Source organism: Falco punctatus, assembly GCF_963210335.1.
Source record: "Falco punctatus genome assembly, chromosome: 8".
Lineage (NCBI taxonomy): Eukaryota > Metazoa > Chordata > Aves > Falconiformes > Falconidae > Falco > Falco punctatus.
This window is the reverse complement of record NC_137588.1, coordinates 5203618-5216604: the sequence shown is the minus strand read 5'-3', so window position 1 is coordinate 5216604 and position 12987 is coordinate 5203618. Positions and strand designations below refer to the sequence as shown.

The 12987-nt window shown below is 39.9% G+C and overlaps 1 long non-coding RNA gene across 1 annotated transcript in view; it reads left to right on the top strand.

Moving 5' to 3' along the window:
• Positions 1-12987, top strand: part of LOC308068355 — a 156210-nt gene that overhangs the window by 27846 nt on the left and 115377 nt on the right. The window contains exon 1 of the long non-coding RNA XR_013929941.1: positions 1-12987. This exon is cut by the window's left edge and continues 27846 nt beyond it; it is cut by the window's right edge and continues 41516 nt beyond it. This is a non-coding gene — a long non-coding RNA (uncharacterized lncRNA).

Genomic DNA, 12987 nt, shown 5'->3' with positions numbered 1-12987 from the left:
GTATTGTTGATCAGGAAATTTTTTTCCTCAAAGTTTGATAAAAGCAAAAAAGTTAATAGGAAATGGTTTTATATATTCATTTATATATAGTTGAATATATTCACAATAGCAATTATTTCCATCAACCACAGCTAAATAAAATGTGGTATCTATTTTTTGAAAGGCATCATTATCAAACAAATCTATTATTTTCTGCTTCAACATCCAACAGTGCTTGGATACTTTGATGGCTTGTACTGCATGCAGATCATTTAATTCCAGATCCTTTTGGTTTTTATAGAAAACTGGCAAATGGAGTAAATACAAAATGCTTTTTTGGCAACTAATTCTTGTTATGAGTAGATGTGCATAAACATCCAAGAAGTTTCTCCTGATGGAGTTCCTCCCTAAACATTCCATGGAAGAAGGTCAGGTCCTATGGAAAATGGGCAAGAATTTGAACCAATAAACCCCATAAATATCTTCAATGTGTAGAAGCCCAGACCCAGTGATGGGAAAGACAAGTTACTAGGTGCCAGCTGGGGTTGCTGGCACCAAATGCAACATCTCCTGATAAGCAGAAACCCCACCTTGTCACCAGAACCCTGCACGTATTGCAGCTCCCACTAACATGACTTTAGGGGTCACAATTCACTGCAGCCAGCCTTCTACAACGCCCCCCTGTTGGAAGCTCAGGATCTGTGCGGATCCTTTTTAACAAAACAACCTGAAGCAGTGAATCCCATCTTTTTCTTTTCCATCTGTGCTCATTTTTATGCTTTTCTTAATTCACATTTTAAGTGAATGCATTGAATTTGATACATACAAACCTACTCTCTTTTACTGCGTTTTACTATATAAATTGAAAACTTCAGCTTTATTCTTTAACCAAAAACCCAAAAAACAACCTGCCATCTGGGATGTGATTATTATTGTTTATATAATCTAAGTAGTTTAGTGCAGTAAGAGCCAATTAAAGTCTTCTTTTGTTTAAATCCTGTCCTCGAGCTGAGAGAAACCTTGGCTACACACTAAAACCTCTAAATTAGCATCTCCTTTAGTTAGCTTCACTTATGTATAGAAGATTTCAGTAGTGATTAAAAATATCTACATGTCCACGTTCCATTCATGACAAAATCCACACATACATCTCCTGTTTGTTGTTTTGTTAAAAGCACAAAGAAAACTATGAAGATGTAAAATGGATAATCCAGCCATTGCTTCTATCGTGGTAGAGCAGTACATTGGGATTTGTTTGCTTTTGGTCCTGAAAAATAACATTTTGTTAATCCTGTGCATTATTAGTGATTAAATCACACTGCAGAACATCGCTGATGCGCACAGATACACTCACTGGCCTGCCCCCACACGGAGAAGAGGTGAAGAAGCATCGCACACAGGATGACCGGTGACGCTTGAGGGACCTGCTCAAGCACTGTGGTGAGACAACAGGTAATTTTTTTCCTCCTCCATCTCAGACCAAATCCTGTCAAGTGATGTGCAGCAGCAAAATGCAAAAAAAAAAAAACAAAAAAAACCCCCCAACTTGTAGAGAGAAAGTGGTGTTATGAAAGATGAATCTGTGGACCATCTGTAGCTTGTGATGGCCCACCTTTCAGGAACTCTCCCATAGCTTGTATCTAGTCCAAAGCTTTTAGGAGAAAAGGGGATCTGGAAAGGCAAAGTTTTTGTAACCAGAATTATGAGCTGACCCAAGGGAGTTTTTTTTCCTGGAACTGCTGAATGTGGGATTGAATGACTGCATCAGTGAGCAGCTTGCTGAGTGCTGAATGTGTAACAAATAAAGTGTGATAATGTCATCCACTTCCCCAGATAATTTGTAGCAACCCAAATGAATAATAGTGTAAGAAAAGAACCATAGCTGGCATATTTAGAGGAAATTTGGCTTATCGCTACTTCTGACTCTGCTGTGTGTGACAGATATTTTGCATTTTGGGGCTACAAATGTAAGGCTTAAAAGTACAATTCCCTTAAAGGTGCACACTGGAAGCCCCATGGAGATGCTGGTTTTGGCCAGCATGAGAGATGGAGCACGGACTAGCAGAGCTGTCAGTGCCCCAGTGCTAGAGGTCTGTGGTCCCCACAGAGATGGTTGGGGCTTAGTCACCTAGTCACTCAATGGGGCACTTGAATTTTCTGGATTGCAGCAGAGTGACTGCTAATTTGAGGACATGTTTAAGTTCCTTGTGTTTGTAGCAGTTGGCTGTCATGCTTTCACCTGTGAAACTTGTGCATGTTTTTCTGCTTGAATTGATGCTTTAAAATTGCCTGCTTAGTGTCATGTATCATCGCTGCCACCTCTGGGGACCCATGGGATGGAGTGATCAGTGCATTGATACCGAGTTTGTTCTGTATGATGCTTTTTCATTCTGGCCACTGCATACTGTATTGTTGCCAGCAACATTTAACAGCACCGAACTGTTACAGATCCCATTCCAGAGCCTCCTTGGTAAAGCAGTGTTTCATCTGAGGTCTTCAACATCGTGCATGGCAAGGCTGCTAGTTGCAAAGCTAATCCATTATTCATTTGGGTGATATTTTGCTCAAAAACATGCACAGGACAGCTAAATTCTGCACGATCCTTGAATTTTTCACAACATTTCTGTTTCTATTAGAGGTCTGGTGGCCAAGAGGACGGCTGTGGATCAGTGCATTCTGTTGCCTCATTTAACTGAATGGGTCCTGGAGCTGGGAGTTTCTTGATTTCCCTAATACAAGATGATCACCTGGAAGGCAATTTCATCATTCTGAATTTCTTGATTTAAATCAGCCAACAAAACCTTGCACAGGTAGGTGTGAAAGCATCTGACAAATGGTTCTGTGCCAAACTGCTGGAAGCAATGGCCAAGTTATCCACTAGATACAGGGGCAGGAGCTACGGACAGATGGCAGAGAAGTGCTGAGGATGGGAATCTTCTCTGTTCATCTGCAGAGCTCTAATTAGATGTGATAGATAGTGGGAGTTGTAACGGTCGCAGATTGTTCTTGGGTTTACTATTTCAGACAGAAATGTGCTACCCACTGCCCCGTACCTCTAACACAACGTCCTTTCAGCAGTGCTAGGGGTAACCGCAAGGCAGCTTCTGTTGGGGAACTCCTCCTCCCAGGAATATGATCACGCTCTGCGGGAGCACCCATCACAACCACCAACAGTCCTATTGCCAAGTACATCTTGCTATTTGCTTGCCTAATTAGATGAGCAAAATTGCTTCATTCCACTCCCTGGTGTAAATCTGTAATCGTTTTATCAGTATCGTGTTATAATCTGTAATGCTGTAATCAGCACAGAGCTATCTGCCTATTTCCAGAGAATCTGAAGGGCCAAAATGTTACATTTTTATGGGCAGTCGGTTAGCTCACTCTTGCAGATTCCTCTCTAAATAGCATTTCATTGCAGTTTTAGTTTCTGCAGACATCCCCCAGTTGCTAGTGAGCTCTAATTTAATTAACATTCAATTCTTTCCTAATAAGAGACAGTCACACCCAGTATCTAATAGTACCAGCGATAGTATGTGTTGAGTTCTTTATTAGCGCTAATCTTGCAAACTGTGTACTTATTAAAGAATAAGCAGTTTCAGTCTATGAGCTGTGGATTGTGGGATCTATTTGTCCCCTGTGAACTCTTCCCAGTTAGGGGAGCACTTGCTTTCTCCTTTGTTCTGCCACCACAGTAGAAAATCATTTCACAAAGCTCTTTAGCAGTAGATGATTGGGTTCTCCAGCCTGTAATTTCCTCTCAAAATGAACAGAGATCTCAGAGATCTCAACTATATATATAGATATAAAAAAATTATGCTATGAATTTCTTTTAATCATGTTCAACAGTTTGAACCAGTGATAGTACCAAAAGAGAATTCATGGCACTTGACTTACATCGGTTCTTCTCCTTCTGTTCTGTCATCTGAGTTCAAGCTAGTCTTCATTTTTACCTTTTATGGACAATTTTATTTACCTCACAACTTTGTGAGATAAATAATAGTTCTTGGACAATCCAAACAGTTCATCAGATAAGCTTCCCTTTAGCCTTAACATCCCTGCATGTGGTCCTAGGCCCTGGGGATCTTTCTGGCTAGGAGAAACACCTCCGGACTTGCACGGAGCTGAGCTTCTGGCAGTGTGATAACCCTCCACGCAGGGAAAGAAAAAATTAATTTGTTTTGGGGTGACTGTTCTCATTTACTTGATTGTCTGGCAAGCTTCACAGAAGCAGAGATTTGGCAAAGAAGCACGTATCTCGGCCTCGTGTGTTTAGATACATCTATATTTTGAATTAGAAAAATGTGATGTGAATATAAACACTGAAAGAAATGAATCCTTTCCCTGGGCACCTATGTGACTTCCCATAAACACTTATGACACAGTAGCACGACCGTGGCCAGGCAGCCAAGACAGTCTATTGAAGCCACCCAAGAGATATATATATAGGCAAGATGGATCTGATCTTCTGATCTGGTTTTTTTTACGGGCTGGTTTATTTGGTTGTCTGGCTTTTTTTTTTTTTTTTTTTTTTTTTTTTTGATGCAAGACCATGCACACAGTTTAAGTCCCCTCACAGGCTAGATATAGCACAGGAGCTTCCAACTCACCAGGAAGTTTTGGTCATGCAAACATTGGTCATGCAAACAAGGGAAAAACCACTTTTCAGCCTGGATGGCTTTTAGCAAGCAAATTACTCCAAAGAAACACAACTGATTCATCCCCAAGAACCTCAGGGCTGTCACCTCTGACTGCTGGAGGTGGGAACCTACATTCATCTGGGTCCGACACAAATAACCTGTACGAGAAGTCACATATGGTGGTTGCTGTAGGGGCGCTGGAGCTAGTTGCTGTGGTGCTGATAAGTGAGATCCCCGAGTGCATCCTTTTGAGCAGGGTGAATCCTAATATAAGTAAGTGACAAAGAAAAAGCTTGGAAGGGTATCCTTAGCTTTATGTTTTCAGACATAGTAGAATAAAAAAGTGAAAGCTTATAGAGTAAAAAGTATCACTATAAGGGTAAAGCAGGCTTTCTGCACTAATTCAAAAGAGAAGTACATGCGTAAAGAACTGAAAAATAATTGCAAAATTCAGAAATTAAAATTTTAAGTGCATTATGTATGGTATATAAAATATGTTTCAGTGCTGGATATGTGCTGCTCCCCTTGTGTCTCAGCTTTAGTGAAAGTGTCTCTTTCTGCATATTAACCAGGTTGCCTCCATTAAAGCACAAACAGGTAAAATTCCCTTGAATGAACCTTTCAGTGAGAACTACTTCAGTTAATTGCATAAAAATATATAAATACTTCATAAATCATTTCCCCTTCTGAATTAGGAAAAAAAATCTTTGAAGACATGCATTGTAAATTAATTTAATCCAGTAAAGTGGTCCATGGCTGAAATGCATTTCCCAGCACTCTTTAAAAGTAAAGTCAAAGAGCGCTTCTTTTTAAGATGAATTAATTACTAACTCTGGACACCATGAATCATGTGGCACAGATTTTGTCATCTTGCTACAGTTTTTGAATGATGCATTGAAAGATCATAAATTCAAATATTCATGTTTTATTATCAACTATGTCTTATTTTTTCCCTAGTCCTTCATTTATTTCCCCATTCTGAAATGTTTTATAAAGGATTTGATTTATCCTGCAACCACAAGGTTTTTTTTATCTAATATATTTTCCACCAACTCTTGTAGTCAAGAGTAGCTGCAGGGTCCAGGACTTTCATTCTCTTATCTCTTGCCTTATGCATACATACAAACAAAACTTCTTAACTAGCAGAAAGAGGGTTAGAAAAGATCAAAACATGCTTCATCCTTGTTTCTGCTTGGTTTTTTTTCCTCCCCACAAGAAGAGAAATATGACAGACTCATTCAACACACCTCTGTTTGACTAAGGCAACCAGTCCCTGATTAATATAATAAAACAGGCTTTCCCAGGGGACACAGCATCAGGCTAACAAAATAAAAATACAGAAGAAATGTGGGGAAGGTGCAAAAGAAATGTGGGAAATGTGCAACTCGTGTCAGCACTATTCGACTATTTCAGGTCTGTGTTAAAATATTTAAAATACTACAGTAGTATCTTTAATTGCTTAGTATTTTTTATCTTTTTTAAAAGCCAAAATGCTCTCTGCATTCTAGTGTGAAAATGCCCCTCATTAACTCTGACTTGTCTTATACAATGTGCTGAGTACAAGCATGTCTGAAGCAGATAGAACAAAACTCTTCACCTAGTAATGTTAGTCCTTGTGCACACAGAGAAACTTTAAAAATAAAACCAAACAATTTTTCCATTATTACAGATAGACCGAATAAGCTGTTAGTATGACAAGTGAATAAATTAACGTGGATGGCATGATATACCGCGTACAATAGATGGCTAAATGGCAGCAAGATACCAAACACCTGTGCACAAAAGAGTAATGTGAATTACCTATTTGTGCTGTAGAATTAGAGATTAGTTTCCTGGTTGAATGACAGTTCATGAAGCTTCCAGCACCTTACCAAAACACATTTACAGAATCAGCTGCTGATGATAATGAATCCTGTACCTAGCTGATAATATTATCATGCAATTAAATATGTTTGTAAAAGTTGTGAGTGTATATTAGGAATGCCACTGTATATCTGACTCCCAAAATCATGCAAATGAGGAAGTATTTTTCTTTTTTCACTTATTTCCATGAAATCACACATTGAACTTGTTTTGCCATTTGTAGGCAGCTACAGCAAAAGGACTGGATAATTTATCCTGAAAATTACAAAACTTACCGATAAAAAAGAATGATAGCTAGTTCCTTCCAGCTCCTTTATCAAAAAGTCAGCAGCACCATCTCCTTTTCTGAGAGCAGAAGAAAGTAGACTGTCAGACGAAATTGGATATAGCCATTAGATGTGCAAACCAGAAAAATAACTAGGCTGTGAAAGTGGGAACCATCCACATTCGTGTCTGTCTATTTTCAACACTGAGAAATCATAAACCGCCTTGAGCTTCAATTTTCTCAAACAGAAAATCCAGTTACATGAAATTTGCTTTATTTCAGAAAAACGTGATCTTTAGATAAAAGAAGTATTGTTCAATGTTTATTATTATTATCACTTATTTGGCAGTCTCATGTTTATGAGACGACACTACACACTTACCTAACACTGTTATTGTTACCTAACACCTAACATTGTTAGCTGAAATGTCCTTTAAAGGAGAAAAAACTGCAATGTATGGAAGTGTCAGAAATCGAGGCGTATATGTGCAGCTTGTGTGTATTGGTCAGGGAGTAAAAGGGAATTAAGGAGCAGGTGTCCAAGTTTTGGAAAACGTAAGTCCTTCCTACATATTACCAGGATTTTAATGAAAAGGACAGACTGAGTAGAGACGGCTGGTTGAGGTGGAATTAGGAAAAAAGGGAACAGGATCATGTTCCAGGAATATACTTTTTAAAATTTTACTCTGTTGTCCTATTTTCTCTGAAACATGGAACTTGTGGGCGATGAATTTGCCATGAATGCAAACCCAATACAACCTACACAAATATACCATGAGTTGTAGATTATTTTAGGTAAATGTCATAGGCCTTTAAAATAGAATTAAACTGTTCTAATGTAATTTACATAAAGAATGCTATGGACTTTATTAACTAAGTTTTTGCTTTTATTGAAACAATGTGGGACTGAAAAATCACATGCTAATTTGAAAGATGTTCAGTCATGATACCAGTTTTGTTAGTTCTTTTATAATTAATTGCAGTACCTCACTGAGTAAGGAAAAAAGGCATGCATTTGTTGGAAACCATCAATGATAGTCACAGGGCTGAGAGTAATTGTTAGTTTGCTAAATTAAGTTTCCAACCATTTGGGTCTTTACTGTGCCTTCATGGTTCCCCTGGTCTGATTACACGCTAGTAGGGCCTGTGGTGATAGGACAAGGGGGAATGGCTTTAACCCGAAAGAGGGTAGACTTAGATTAGATATTAGGAAGAAATTCTTTACTGTGAGGGTGTGAGGCGCTGGGGCAGGCTTCCCCGAGCAGCTGTGGGTGCCACATCCCTGGAAAGGTTCAAGGTAGGATGGGGCTTTGAGCAACCTCATCTAGTGGAAGGTGTCCCTGCCCAGGGCAGGGGGTTGGAACTAGATGGTCTTTAAGCTCCCTTCCAACCCAAACCATACTCTGGTTCTAGGATTTTCTTATAACTTTGTGAAGGTGGGCTTGTTTTTTTCTGTACTCTGTACAGTTCATCCTTTGTTGACAATAGCAAAGCAGTGGAGGATGATCACAGAGAACAGACAGCATCTTCTCCATGGGGTTGTTGAGAGGTGGCAGCTGTAAGATGGCTGGGTCCCAGGAAAAGTGTCTTGTATCCATCCACCCACACAGCAGGAGTGTCTGGATGGATGACGCCCTCGTGTATGGGCAGTGCTTCTATGTTTCCAGTGAAGGGAGATCCCATTGTGATGTTCAACAGATCAAGCAGCTGCTCTGTCAGCATGCATGGTTACCTTCTGTGGTCTGGAGTATCCCAAACACAAGTAATACACCTGTCTTCTCCAACCTTAAAACATCGCTTAGACTCTTCAAAGTGACAAGTGAGCATGAAGCACCATTGCAGAGAATAAACTAATTCAAGATAAAGGGGTGGAACCCTGTTAGAAAAGTACTGGGTTGTGTTGAATAAGGCAGATCCTAATAGGATCGTGAATGTCATTGTTCTTTTTCCAGTTTTGAAGAGTGAATAGGGTTGATGCTTCCTGGAAACCAGAAATCCCTCCAGACACTTTAAATTCCAACTCATCTTTATCTTATTAAATAACTAATATAATCCATCCACCCATATCAACAAAAAAATGCTGAACACAAACAAAATAACTTTTTGTACTGCAAGTAGGACCTAATGGTGTCTTTCTCCGCAACAGCCTACAGAGGATGTGAGCTCCAATAGCCCCTGTTTTCTGAAAAAAAAAAGAGCAAGAAACACCGTTAATGAAAATGTTCTGCTTTCATTTCAGAGCTGTGCTACCCAGGCAGTACCAGATAACACCGTATTGGAGCCACTTACTCCTATCTCTTTTCTATTTGAAAATAAATTAATAGGTTTTGGTACGTAAGATGTGCTCTGCCTGCAAAATAGGAAAGTGAGGCAATGGGGTGCAGAGAAGCCCAGTTCTGTAGTAAAAATGTTTTTGCCTTGCCTCCCAAGACTTCTTGTAGTAGTAGGGTTTAGAAGCTTCCATCTCAACCCTAGTGAATGCCAAAGAACATTTCTGAGTGCTCTGAGCACAATAATCATCACGTGACAGACACCCAGCCTGGTCCCTGAGCGCCCAGCATGTTTGCACTGAGAGGGCTTCTCAGAGGTCTTTGGAGACTGAGGGTGCAGCTTCGGTGAGAAAGCAGTGACCCACATGGTGGTTCCAGACAAGCAAATGAAGTGCAAGAGGACAAAGTACAGCTTTGTCCTCGGGCAGCCAAAAGGCAGAGTCAGGGCACAGCACTGCATGAATTAGGCTGTTCTGCTTCAGATCTGTGCTGGGACAGTTCTTGTGCAATAGTGTTGGGTGTGCTACCTTAAATCCAAAGAAGCTGTGAGCCTCATGCCTCGTGCTGGGCTTCAGGTGGGACACGCGGCTTGGCTTTGTCTGGGCTGTGCAACTTTTACGCACTCCTATGCTTGCTGCTGGTCAGAAGAGTTCTTGAGTCAGGGATGCTTTTAGCCTTTTAGCTTGAACCGCCCACTGCCAAGAGTGAAAATGCAACAGAGACCCTCACTCCGATTAACTTGTTCTATGTCACATTCTTTCCTTGTTGGAAAGGTTATTTCGACAGCTTGCTGATTTGTTGCATTTGCTTTCTCTTACTCACTGGCTGCTCTTCTTAGCCCAGGGAGAGCTCATTGCTTTGCTTCATTAAAACGTACTGTAAGAAGGCTAAGATCACTTTCTCAATCTGCATTAGGAGGAAAGCATTGGCTGTGTGTTTTGTGTCCCAGAATTCATTCTCCACGTTTATTTAAGGATGACTTTAAGTGATGTAGTCATATATAGACCAATTGCTAGCCCTGTAGCGTCTTGCTAATGATTTATACACTCTGCTAGTATGGTTAGAACACTTCTACTACAAAATCTTTTTTGTTTACCCAGCTATTCACTACTCTGTGTGCCTTATTTCACAACTTGCATTTTTTTATTCAGGTGGCAAAGGTCCACCAAGATAACAATGCATTTTAATGATTTATTTGGTAGCATAAATCCTAAGAGATAATCTCTACAAGAATTTTACCATCACAAATGTCAGTTTTTAAGGATTGTGCTTCTTTAAGAACTGAGACCAGATTGCACAATATTTTGTTTTAACTCTAAATCCATATTTTCTTCGGTCCCATTCTCCCTGCTCCCAGGCTGCAGCTGTAATGAATAGGTTTGATTTACAGAGGGATAATGAGCAAGTAGACGTCTTCCTCCTGCTGCTGTCTGCTGTTCACTGACAATTCCGCTTCCGTCTTCCATTTAGAACAGATCAAGCTGCAGAAAATAAGAGTTTCCATGAGAAATAGACAGGGAAACATCTGTCACGGAAAAAAAAGAGATGCCAGTAAATAAAGCAGCTTCAAAAAAGAAGCTGGCTATCCTCTTTTTTTTTTTTTTCAGAGAGAGAAACAAAGAATATTTGCATCTCTCTATAGTTAAGGTAAATTAAAGAATGTGCTTTTCTAAAAACTCATCTTTAGTCTTTCTCTTTCTGATCAGGGAAATAATGTCCTTTCACAGTGTTGAGAACTTTCAACTCTCATCCCACCGATTAGTTTACCAGCCTTTTCTCCAGGTTTGTGTTTTTCATCCCAGAGAAGATGGGCAGGTGTGATCAGGAGGAGTTGGAACAAATCAAATCTGTGTAGTGCATATGACATGTTGCAGAGTACAGGTAGCAAAGAACTTTCTACTCCTTTTCGGTTGCAATTTCTGAGACTGCCAGAAGAGGAAATCTAACCATACACTTACACTTGCTGCATGGAGGAGCTGTAGAACAAAGTTGTACCAAATCAGCAGGCAGTTCTTCAATGCTGTAATGTCTGGTCTTGTTTCTTTTTGAGACAAGAGTTACAATTTATGCACAAGGTGAGCAATCAAACCCCCTAGATTTGTAGAAGTGATGTGCTAAGGCATATAAAGAAAGGTCGTAAGATCCCAAATACAAACTAACATGTATTGATTCTTAGTAAAGTAAAAATTAGATGCAATGTTGTGTTTCCATGCTCTGTGACTGTGTCTTCCTAAGGAGATAAATTTTAACGGAAATGCAAAGATAATTTAAGTGGGAATTTCAGTTTGGTCTGCAGTTAATCCAGTGTTTGGGGATATATGACGTTCTATTCTTTATTTGAAATTAAAATGTTTTTCTTACCAAACACACAAGGCATTATTTCATCCTACAGGGCAATACCAAATTCAGAGTGGGTGTTTATACATTGGAAATGACCTGATTTTTTAAGTGGAAACAATTATAGCAGAAATTGAGGTTTCCTCATAGGATTTTATGATTCAGAACTACAATTCATGCCATATAAACAAAATTACTTCCAGCCTGAGAGCATGTGTATCAGTTTTGTAGAATGATGGTCCCTAAATAGCAGATGGAAATAAAGATTAATAGCAGAAATGAGTCTCAGATTTTATTTTCATGTTGCTAATCAGAAATCGTATAGTATGTAAATATCATACATAATAAAATAAAATAGAATAGAGTAGGTTTTAGTAGCTGCATTATGCCAGAACAATACAACTTAGGTAAATAGTTTGCCTCAGCTAGGAAGAATTCAGTGGTGTTAATAGAAGAGTATTTGTTCTATGGAAATTAAATTGGATGTAGAGAACTATAGCATCACTTGCTGCATCAATCTTATTTCCTAACACGGTGAAGTCACTCAGCAATATACGTGTCTGAAGCAATGTTCAGGCATGCTGGATCACTGGCAGACAGTCAAGGTACTGAGTCTGACATGGAATTTCTCAGTGACTGCACCCACTGGCAAGCTATGTCTAGCTAGGCTCCTTCTCATCGTCTTCTCCTGCTAGGGTCACACGAGGCCAGAGGCAGCTGGCTCGGAACGGGCTTCTGCCTCACTTGACTGCAGTGGGAAAAAAGAGAGGAGCAGCAGTCTGGTACCTTGCTTGCGTAGGAGGAACCAGCTATCCTCCCACTGTGGCTTTGGGGGAAATGCCTTGTTTACATCTTTTCTTTAGCTTCCTCTCACCATTTGGTTATCCCCCCAGCAGTAAGCGTCTGTTCTTTACCACCTCTCCAGATACCTCGGGAAGATAGAAGGGCAGGAATGGCCGGTACCTGTCCTGCTCCCTCTTAGTGCTGTTCTTTGCAGTGTGACGTTATCCTTCCATACATGTGTACTGCTCCTTCCGGCTCGTACGGTCCATCTGTTGGACAGGCTGCACCTTGCTGCTTACGTTGGACTCCCTGTCTGTGCATAGAGAAGGTCAGAAGGGAGTGACGGGGTAACTCTGGCTGGTAATCTGTTCTCTGAGCTTAGTAGCAAGTCCATGATTTGTGCTAGAGCTTCATCAGCTCTAAGAGATATCACGCCTTGCTGGAAAGTCTCCAAGGACCCAAACAGATCTTATAAAATGAAAAGCAGTTCTAACACCTATTTCTTATTACTAATTTTTGTTGTACTTTGATTTTTTTTATGCTTTAACAGTCACCTATTGGGTCTTATTTTGTGTTTATCTGATAAATTAGGAATGCTTTGCCATTTCCTTTCTTACAGACCATCATCAATCTCCTGCTAAGCCTACTTTAGATGTGTCAACTCAGCATCCTGTAAGGTAGGTTTTCCAGTTCTTGCATTGTTGTAATTCACTTATGGAACCTTTTGGTAGGATAAACACCAAAACTGCGTGCAGAGTGGTAATATCCAAGTGGAAAACTATCATATCCAGCCACAGCAAGAGCTTCTCCTGATATTCTGTATCTCCTTCTATGCCTCTGTTCTTGTTGATTT